We start from the raw sequence: 11739 nt of genomic DNA on the forward strand, positions 1-11739 counted from the left end.
GCCAGAGCCACCGCCCAAGAAACAACCTTGTGTGGTTTATGAAGCACTGAATTTCCCAGGTCGATTTCACCCAATAACAACTCACTAAAGAAATACATGCACATACTCATTGATCATTTTTCAAGGGCTGTTTTTATGTCCACATCGAAAACACAACACACAGAAGATATCATAAAACTTATAGACTCGACAGGAGAAACTGATTCCATAAAAATTATCCTTGCAGACCGATACCCAGTAATGACATCCAAAGAAATTCAAGAGTATAGGAGGAAAAGGAACATTAAATTAATTTTCACCTCGACAGACTGCCCATCCTCCAATGGACTGAACAAAAGGGTAAATCAAACATTAGTAAACAGGATCAGATGTAATTCAGACAAAAATAAGAGAAAATGAACAAAAATCACAGAAGAAAGCGTAGAAGAAAACAATAACACCAGACACAGTGTAACGGGGTTTGCCCCAAATCATTTACTGAATGGAAAAATGATTGAAATCGTCCCTAAGGAAATAATGGTGAATAAGATAAACCTAAAAAGAGACAGAGAAGAAGCATTCAAAAACTCAACAAGAAATTTCGAAATCAACAAACAAAAATACGATAAAAAAAGAAGAGAACACGAATTTAAAATCGGTGATATGGTCTTCACCCATAACGGAAAAAAAATGAATAGAAATAAGCTGAAAGAAATTAGGAAAGGACCTTTCATAATTCTAAGAAGGATTTCAAACTCCATATATGAAGTGGATAACGGTAATCGGGGATCTGAAGGGAATCTGTTCCACTCCCCATTCGAGGGGCGGTGTAAACTCCCTAGAGTTCATGTAGGATAGGGATTCTTTTTGTTTTACGGGTAGCACGACAGGCTGTGTTTCACGGACAGACCTTCTTTTGTTTTATGGACGATCATTTTAAGAAGCAAATTTTTCGCGAACGGACGGACAGAGAGTTACATTAGAGACAGACAAGGTTACAGAATAGTTATTTAAAACTTTAAAGACTGAAGAAGAAAGATCGGTAGCTCAGGACGTTGAAAATCGATTCTCGATTTTCAGGTAAACATTGTACTAAAGACTTCTTATTTCCCGTTTATATAATTATTGTTATTTATTGTTATAGACGCATATTAATTGTTGTTTATTTTTGTATTTTATTATTTACTCCATAATAAAAACTCGATTTTCAGACTACAGAATAGATCCCTGAATTATCCCCGGATTACTATCTTACATATATGTACATATTTGTATATATATAAATATATATATATATAAATATATATATATATATATATATATATATAGAGAGAGAGAGAGAGAGAGAGATAGAGAGAGAAGGAAGTAATCTAAAACTTTGTAAATTTGTAGTACATGTTTAATGAGAGAAGTATAAAATATCTGATAAGCGTAGATCCAAAAATTAATCCTATTTATTTGATATACCGTACTTTTTATTTAACATTTAAATCGAACGTTTAAATCGAACCCTCGATAGAATAGATAGAATAAACGTGTCCAATAAAATAATCTCCTCCATCATCTGATTTGAATTCAACGAATTTTTTTTTATGAATACACATAGAGAGAAATCTACCTATTGTGGACACACGTACAAATCAATAAATAATGCATGTCGTGGAATATCGGCTACAGAAGGAATAAATAGAGAATTATGTATTATCCACAGATGGCAGTTATACAGTGACTACGAAAGGTATTTAAATAATATGAATATAAATACATGATACATGTATTAAACTTGGTATTATTTAATGGTACTTTCATACGATTATAAGGATTTGATTTGAAATATAAAAGCTGATAGGAAAACGGTTCATTGGAAAATATGGACACGCGCAAATATTTTCTCGTGACCGCAGTATATTAAAACAGAAAGTCAAATGAAATATTTCTTATCAATGGCGAAGGATATTTTTCTCTTCTTCTTGACCCAGCGATTGGATTTCATCAATATTATATAACGTTGATTAAAATTTCCTTTTCTCTCGAGTGAGTACTATAAGAGAATATAAAATATAATATATATAAGAATATAAAATATATAAGAGAATATAAAACTGCGTCCTTTTACAGGCAACCATGTATATTCCAAGCGTGATGAAGGGATTAGATCATCGTATCGTAAATTATGCTTACTTCCAACCCCAAAGGCAGACTTTCTATGTGCTTGTTTCTTTGCTTCGAGGGCCAGCGAACTCTTCACTCTATATGACAGAAACAGCCTAGAATCCAGGGGGAAATTTGAAAGTCAATCAAGGAAGGAACTGCAAGATGGACAGAGCAAGGTCTCGTAGAAATGTATGAGATTCGTTTCTCGCAAATTACGAGATACGGAAACGTTTAAAGTCATCTACAGGCGGAAATCTGTTCAAGACAGTCGCGGTAATGTTTCGACGTTATATTTCATACGTTAAGCCAGCTATTATTTAAATATGTTCTTTGAAATTAAGTAAAATCAAAGTAGCTGAAAAAGTACAGCTGATAAAATTACGTTCAAAACGTGAATGAACAATAATTTTTACTTTCGTTACGCTGTTGTTATCGATTATCCATTATTTCTTATGGCAAGAAATGGGAACGTGCTCAATTTACGATAAAAACGAGAAACAATACGTAAAATATTTTTCATTACGCTTCCGCGATATAAGTGGCGAATGTAATTGAACAAGAATCATTTTTGATAAATGTAACAGATATATACCGTATATATATGCAAAATATATTGTAACGTGTTAATTCATAAAGTTACGTAAAATTATTGGAAATCTATGTACGTAGGTATGTTTAAATATTTCATTCATGTTTTTATTCCATTGAATTGCAAGTTATATAAAATCATTTCATTAATAGTATAGTTCAATGATATAAGAATTGCGAATTAAGAATATTGTTTATTAGTGATATAAATAATTAAATTAGTAATAATGTATACTTAACACGTTCTTGTATTTTGTTATTAAGGTAGAGTTAAATGGTTAAAGAATTAAAATTATTTCGCTCTTCTTTCAAAATTATTTCAATCTCAATCTCATGTTTTAGAAGGGAAAACTATAATTTTTGTTCTTAAAACATATCATCCCCTAATAGTCTGCGTTCGAATCATGATTATTCTAAAAACCACTATGATTGTGTTATTGAAACAACGTCATCAACTAGTTTCTTAAAGTACGTAGATGCTATTGAAACAAACTACGTACATGCATAGTAAGTTTATATGAATATTAAACATAAGAAACTTCGTTTGACTTGATTTGGCTGAAATCAGCTTGTCGAAGTGCATCATAGAAATAAGTCACGTCGATCAAAGTTGTAGCGCAATATCTATTAGACTGTCATTAAAGTCATCGTTGGTACATTAATAGATGGTATCATACAGTTAAACGACATGTCATAATATTCTTTCATCTAAACCATAGTAGCAACAGACTGTTTCCTACAGACTAGAGGTATTTCATGGGACGATCATATAAATTCTTAAATACAATAATGTATAATACACATACGTACATACATGAACCAAGTCTGTAAGCATAATCTATAGACTATAATAAATACGTGAAACATTTTGAATTCTGTATTAGATTTGAAGAAATCTCGAATAAATCAAAAGATATTAAATACTACAAAACTGTGAGCATTATTAAGGATTAGGATGTGATTTTTTGAAAGATATAAATATAATTTATGAATAGTTTCAAAGATGAAGGTGAAAGAAATCTGTAACAAGAATTAGTCCCTTAAGGAAACGTTAATTACTTTGTTACTGTGGAAACACTTGTGGATTCTTCGTTATAAAACTAACAATTATCTTTTATCTAAAGGATATGTTAAAATACAAAGATCCTTAAAATTATTCGATGGAATATCCTATTGATATTAATGCTGATTACCTGCTTTTTAACCTATCATTTACAAAGAACAGTTTATTTATCGAAGCTATAAACTTTTTTGTCCACTTCAGAGCTTTCATCGACGATTTATGACGTACATGGTGCAATAATGCCTAATGCGATTCTCTTTAATATCCCATATTGCATACATTCTCGTACCGATTACACAAATTGTTTGAATTCAAGAAACATGAGATCACTATACCGGTATAAATTTGTTATTTACTTGATCTGAAATATCCTTTCAAGTTTGAAGTGAAATTGAAATTCTTTCAAATAACCTTTGACTTAACGATGTTATTTATAGTTTCGCGTTTATCGATATTGATTCCCTAAATTTAACTGATTTTATATGTATATTTATTTTACGATTTAAGCATTACATGTTAGTTTAAGTATCATTTACATACCAGCTACTTGAAATCCGTTTAATTTCATGTAACTTAACTAATTACAGAACAAGGTTTAACTTTTACGCTAACTAAGCTCAAAATGTCCATGAAGCATGACTTGTTTCTGGAAAGTCATTTAACTATTTTAACTAACGAAATGTATAACGAAAACTATCGATTTTCAGAACTTTATAATATAATGGAATCGTTTTACATATTTGCGGACAAACAACACAACACAGTTTTCGTCTATGAATATGAAATAAAAAATTTAAATAAAAATTATATTAATCCTTTCGGTACGAGTTGTTTTTTAACATCGATGGTACGTATAAAGCAGTAAAGCATGTGCGTGACCTGAATACATTTCCGGTCTTTTTATAACGATTGTGAACAAATAATGTACAAATAACCTTCAAAACTATAACGTATGTTTCCAGATAAAGAAAATAATCACAGACTTCGCTGGATGCATAAGCATTCATAGACAACATCAATGGAATTTTTTCTGATTAATATGTACTTCTCCTGTAGGAAAGTATGAGATGACTCGTTTGTTTGTAAGAAATGTTCAAGAGCAGTTATGAAATCATTTACGGATTTCACTACGTTTTACATATTCGAAACTTTCCATCTTTGCATTTCTTTTCTGTCTCCCCTTTCTCATGAATACTTGAATACATGATTTTTTCAAATGTAATAAAAAAAAAAAAAAAAAAAAAAAAAATGCTAATTCGTATATTACAAAAGTTCACAAAAATAATCGTAAGAATCTGTTCTATTTTTCCTCGTATATTTCCTTGTTTGGAAAAAGGAATAATTTATGACTTGTAATTTGTAAAATTACGCTAATAATATCAGTTTACTTGTACAAGATGGCCACCATACACATATTTGTCACATTAGAAAATATAGACCTAACCAAACAGGAATATTACACATTACAAGTTAACGTACATATATATGTAGTATCTATTTACAAGTATCGCAGATTACCTCTCGAAAAGTAAGAAAACATAAAGACTAAAGTAAAGTTGTAAATCTAAACTACAGTTCAAGTTATACAAGGCATGCAAAGCTTCTCTTGAAACGTTAGGTGCGTACTTCGATATACAATATAAAGAAACATAGCCCGCGAGAAAAGCTATATAGTACATACCATACCAGATCCCTCGTCATAACTTTGTCAATATGCGCAACGAAATCGGTAATTTTCGCGCCACCACTCAAACACCGTTTCTCTCGCTTTGGATAATTGAATCAAATCCAGATCGTCCATGTTTACAGCGAAGCAACATGTGATACCGCCAAAAGTGCTTTCCACCCCCTCGCATAACTGACATCGGCCGTCCGTGGATCCAACGGAAGGATTTTGAACGTTGGAGAATGCGTAACGCTGATTGGCTATTGAGCTCGGGGGTCGATCGTAGAAGGGGACGCCGGGTCGCAACGAGCCTCACAGTACCACTTCGACTGTGAACGCGATAGGAATTGGATCGTCTATTTTACAAAGCTCTTTTATCTTTTGCAACAATTACATTCGAATGTCTTTTCAAGCGCTAACGACATAATCGACGTTTGGTAAGCGATTAGTAACTGCGAATTCGTAGAATTCGTGGATAATTCTCGAGCTGTTTCGTGCGTACGCGATTTTAAGTGGCACGCAAACATGTGCACCTATTCGCGTAGCGCAAGAAATGTATCACGGAGGTCGTTGCAGGTAATATCCATCGACAGACGGGACAATTCGGGTGCACGATCTATGCCTATGACTGTGCAGTAGGGCATACTCTTCTCGACCACTTGTCTGGCGCCAACCACCACTATTGTCTCGCGAAGGCCAAGCTGTAAATCTTCGTTGCTTATACCGTTTTCTTGGTGAGTGTTAATTTTTTACTTATTCGATGGTATAATAATACCGTTATTACGAGGTAAAAGTTTTTGCATGTGTGATTTCTTGATTGAAGAGACGCTGTCATTATTAAAAGTTTGAATATCCCGCCAGTAGCGAGGGAAACATAATACAGAATGATTCTTTCATTTGCTTACATTCGATTTGTTAATTTTACTCCTATTCTCCTTTTTAATTCGTAATTTAATTGTGAGGACATATGCTATGGAGCAATTTTTGTTACTTTTAGCATCGTTGCTTTATTTGTTAAGACTGTTGAGCAATACGATCGTTTACTTTATTTACTGCCTTGTTTGCTATTATTTTACTTTTAAAGACAGGTATTTTGGAAATATAAACTTCTACATATTGGTATAATATTGATATACTTAAAAATGTCGTTTAGTGAATAGGAAAATAGAACACTGAAGGTTTAACTAATTTAAAACGATTTAGTTATTTAGTGATTGATTAAGGAGCGAGAAGATTTCGAACGTAGCGAAATTATTTGTTGATTGAATATCTCCTCCAACCCGACAAGCAATGCGGGTTATTACAAGTAGTTTTTACTTAATTTCCAATTAGTTATCGTATCTATAAGGTGTGGTCAAAATTTTGGTACATAAATTTAGCTTGCATCGTATTGTACCGATTTATTTATATATCCTTCTTTATATGATTTATGTTATTGAGTTAGGATTATATTAAATTATTAATAAAATGAAAGAAACATGGAAATTAAAATTAAATAAAATAGAATTGCATTAAATAAGAAATAGAAATAAAGTTGAACTAAAGCAAATTCAATTAAATTATTTCTTTTTACTTGCCTATGGGATTCTGGAATTATTAAAGTTCCTATTACGTACTCGTATTCTCGCTAATTTTTAAAATGAATTGACTATGAAATGAATGAGACTATTTCTCCGATTCTACAGAACTCTTGTTATTAATACATTAATACATTATGGAAAATTTGAAACCAATTCGATATATATATAGAGGTTGCAAGGCATTTATTGCAAACATATGCTTAACGAAAAATTAGTATACAACATTAGTAGTAGTCTCAAACATACAATTAATCGCAGTAAATGTCCTGCGACTCTTACATACATTGTCATACTCGTTTGAAATTGTAATAATACGTTAATCTTGTCACAGTATCGATAGGATATCAAGATATTCTTAATAATATGTCCACAAGGAGTTTGCAGGGATATTCAAATATTTTCGCGAACCACTGTAATTCAGCACAAGAGCAGAAAATTCCAGATTTTTTAGTTTTCGATCAGAGTGAATGTTTATACAGGTAACATTCGCTATCTCTGTCCATATTTACCGAACATTTCTATTAAACCTGCGCCAAGCTCGTAGAATGCCTCAGGTCGTATATGAGATGTCAGTTTTATCAAACGAAACGGGACCAGCTAATGTTTAATCTCGTAAACTGAAGTTGCCAGCAGAAAAGTACGGCTCTATATAGTAATTGGCGAAGACAGTGAAACGCGAAAGATGAGAAAGAAACAAAAGGCGGGGGATACGACGAATCATGGCAATCCATTTTATTTTCCAGCCATCGATTAACGACCAACGTTTAATTTCATTTCTTTCGCAAAACTCAATTAGAATCGTCGCGACAATCGCTAGAAACCGCAGGCAAATCTGCCAACGTATCGATCGTAGCGGACGCCAATCCCTCTGCGTTAAATGAAATAACGAAATTCAAGATGTAAATTTCACGAAACTTTTCCTCTCGGATTTGTTCGCCAGTTGATGCTTCAAATACTACAGAATATAGCTATTTGCTTTTTGCTGGAAAGCTGAGCGCTATTTCGCTTATACGTGAAACAGCGAGAATTAGGTATTTCAAAGACACTGTCTATGGAAATCGCTGAAAATTCCAGCCATTTAATTTCACACTGACCTACTCCTGTTTTTTAAATACTTTAGGAGAGGGCGCTACTCGTTACCATTTTATATAGCCATGAAGCGTTTAATCTTCGAAGGAGGATAATCTTAACAAGATACATCTCGGGGTCGATATTATCGGAGATGAATAAAAGTTTTTCGATTCTTCATATTTGATTTTTTAAGTAGAACTTTCCGTTGATCCTGGCTTGAATCTTCTTCTTTTTTCGTGCACCCAAATGCTTATTATTAGATGAGAGCGATAGGAAGGTTTTTCGTGTTTCGCAACATTAAAGACAGCAGGAAACGAGCTAATAAAATTGAAGTCACTTAGCCCTTAATATATTTAATATGAGTAATTTTTTAAATATAGCCATCTATTAGCGTGCGTTTGAACTTTGCGTTTTTCTTTTTCGTGCACCTGAACGTTTTTTATTAGACTGAGTGGGACACGTACCTAGGAAGCTTTCCGTGCTTCGCAACTTCAAAGTAAACAAAGGACATTTGACAAAGTCAACAAGCGACGAGTTAATAAAATTGAAGTTAAGGTAGACAGAAAGATAATACGTATGTAGTACCTCTGTGGAAGATAATATAAAATGGAAACGTATTTGACGCAACAGAAATATCTTTCTGCAAATATAGCAGACGAGGAATCAATTTAGCAAAATAATTAAATAAAGTTGTTGAGTCGCGAATTACACGCATGTAATACCAGATAAAATAACTTTAATAATCTTTGTTTCTTATATTCTCGTGAATAATAATTTTTTAATCGATAGTTCCATGGATATTTAGAATAATATCTACAAATTATTTAGAAATGCATAAAAATCAACGGTATTAATGACTCGGTTAACCGGTTAATATCGGATTCTTGCTATTGTTGTTACATGACTTTTTACTATTTTTTGTCTATTGCCAAATAACCTTTCTCATGGTAGGCGGATCGTACACGATTATAACGTGGAGAAAACGTGAAGGGTAATCGTTTTACTAACTCGTTGCCTTAATTGGTTTACCTTAACTATGTTGGCTGTGTCAACCGATGATACGGGTTACGCTTATTTCGTTGTTCACGCAACACGGATTTGCTGTACAAAGTGCAACGTCACATAATACAAAATGAAATTTATTTTCTTACAACTGAAACGGAGACTCGGTTTATTATCTGTGATTTTTATCGAAAGGTATAACCATACCAGATATAACGTTACAGAATAAAATACGTCGCGAAATACCATTACAGCGTGCTTGGTTTTATTTTCTAATCTTTTTATCCTAACTTATCCTAACTAACAAGCTCGTCCGTGTGCCTTGTAACGTAACGGTAGTAATATAGTTTTTACGTTCACTCGCATACGTAGCTTGCAACGTAGTATACTTTATGTTCAGACTGCTGGCCATAAACTCGATTTACAATAATTATCCTCCCTCTTGCCTTGCATTCTCGCTTAATCATACACACACACACGCAAAACCTTATTTTTATTATTCTTTTATTTTATTCTTTTTTTGTTATTTTACCCTCAGTTGCGATACGTAAAAGATTCTTGTAATTACGCTCCATCTAAGTGTTAGCCTTATACCTCTAACGTTATAAATAAATTCTTAATATCGAATCGACATCGCAGAAAAGGTAAAATATGGAACACTCACATCGGTTAACAGAACAGAAATGTAGTTGTTCGTAATTATCGAGATCCGAGCATCAAATTGTTTGACTACTTGATGATCTTATTTTCGTAAATATACAAAGAAAGACAGACGTCTGTCTCAGTGTGGTTCCGATCGTTCGGGATCTAAATTCAGACCTAAAACTGTAGGTTCATTCTTCGCCATGAGTTTCATAAGACAGTCGCTAACGAGCTCGCTAACCGAAAGGTCTGCGACTGCGACCAATTGCTCTGGAACCGTACGACTTTTAAAACGATAAGGATCGACGACGACGAAGACTGAAAATGCGAAATATATATGTCGGCTGGACGATAGGATTGGGGGTGGAGGTGTTGGATGAATCTTGGTTGATATTGGCCATCGATGCGGTGTAACAATGGTAGAGTTTATTGGCACAAGTGAGTGGTATTACAGCGTTGGTAATTAATCACAATGTTAGATACTCACGGCGCTATGACAATGGCCTCGGGTCCGGTAACGAATCCGCGGTCAACGGGATGTCGAACGTGTATACTTCGTGGAAGTCTAAGTTATATTCAGGTCGCCACAGAACAAGCACTACGTACCGGACAATTACTTGTATCGTCGTTAAAATCGTACGAAAGTGTGTCTCTCCATCACGGTGACGCTGTCGAGGAAAACTACGATGGGTGTGTCTAAGGGCACGAGATCATCGGATTCGTGGAGAAAAGTCTTCATTCGGAAAGTGAGGGAAATTGGAGTTACTTAGTTGGTGGAAATTGGGGAAGGGTGCTAGCCGTTTGTCGGTTTGAAGGACTTTCGTTAAATAGATCTTAAAATTTATAGCGGGTCCTCGGGCTAGCCGAACATGTACTGTGGAGAGGCATCAACATCTGGTAATCGTCTTACTCGAAGCATAGTCTGCGTGTGGCGAGCCACGGGACAGAAACCATTGAAACGTTTACCATCGTTACCATCGTTTACCATCGTATAGAGTTACTTCCTGCCTTGGTTAAACAAAACGTTCATCCCCTTGACCGCGACTACGTTCGGCGACTGGTTGTCGCCTCGAGTCCGAGCTCACTATCATAAACCTCGAATAAGTACAGTCGGATCGAATGACAACGGCTTTCTTAATACGGCTATGGTGAAATCTAAATTACGGTACTAGGTGTCTTCCCAAAGTTCCGAGGCGAAGGCTCCGGTGCTCTTTCATCTCCGACACGGCCATTCTGACTATCACACGTCCTCGGGTGTAACTAAAATATTGAGTTTTCCAACATTAGACTCGATACGATTAACATCATTTACAATTTAACTAAGTGCTCGAATGAGGTAAGGATCCAGTGTAGCAACAAATCCTGTACGGGGGTTTGGCAGCAAAGAAATAAAAGCTAATGAAAATTAGTAGCGTTATAGTTAGTATTCAAGGTGATAGTTGCATCCTGCAGGTTATTAGTCGGATCGTAACGGCATGATGGACCATTTTCGATTTCGCACTCCAAAGGATCTCGGTCTTCTAGATCGTATGAGCACATAGAGCTTCGTTCCACGGTTTCACCGAGCTTTACCATACTGTCGCCCCGAGAAGCGTGCGAGTCACATCGCATGTCCTCACTGAGCCTCATCATACTGTCGCCCCGAAACACGTGCCAACTCGTTCTGCCGGGTGTTAATGGCATAGTGCTACTGATCTTCGGAGATCAAAGTGCTCATATCGTCATGGTCACTGTTATTGCCTTCACTACAGACATCCAACTCAGCAGGGATGCGACCATCTGGCATTTTCCTCAACCTATCGTGACTGTATTTGTACGATCGCTTACCGTCTAATGTCTTTAAGATATACCTGTCCCCTTCCAAGACTTCTGCTATTACAAGTGGACCTCTAAATTTTGGATCTAATTTGGTTTGATTCCTTTCCTCATTCTTGCGTAATACGAAATCACCGAGGTTAAACCTAATCACTCTAGCTTTAGCTTTGTCGAACTTG

General features: G+C 34.8%; 1 long non-coding RNA gene across 5 annotated transcripts; it reads left to right on the plus strand.

Annotated features, from left to right (window-relative positions):
* Positions 1-419: 419 nt before the first annotated feature.
* Positions 420-6655, plus strand: LOC126927982 (uncharacterized). Of its 5 annotated transcripts, none has more exons than XR_007716120.1 (6): positions 420-1059; positions 1191-1240; positions 1586-2013; positions 2098-2406; positions 4492-5887; positions 6027-6655. It is a non-coding gene; the product is annotated as an uncharacterized LOC126927982 (long non-coding RNA). The 5 variants fall into 5 exon arrangements; XR_007716121.1 differs by lacking the exon at positions 6027-6655 and having other exon boundaries at positions 428-1059; positions 4492-4631; positions 4747-5437; XR_007716117.1 differs by lacking the exons at positions 4492-5887; positions 6027-6655 and having other exon boundaries at positions 427-1059; positions 1586-1717; positions 1800-2013; positions 2098-2300.
* Positions 6656-11739: the final 5084 nt, after the last annotated feature.

This window comes from Bombus affinis, unplaced genomic scaffold (genome assembly GCF_024516045.1).
Source record: "Bombus affinis isolate iyBomAffi1 unplaced genomic scaffold, iyBomAffi1.2 ctg00000410.1, whole genome shotgun sequence".
Taxonomy (NCBI): domain Eukaryota; kingdom Metazoa; phylum Arthropoda; class Insecta; order Hymenoptera; family Apidae; genus Bombus; species Bombus affinis.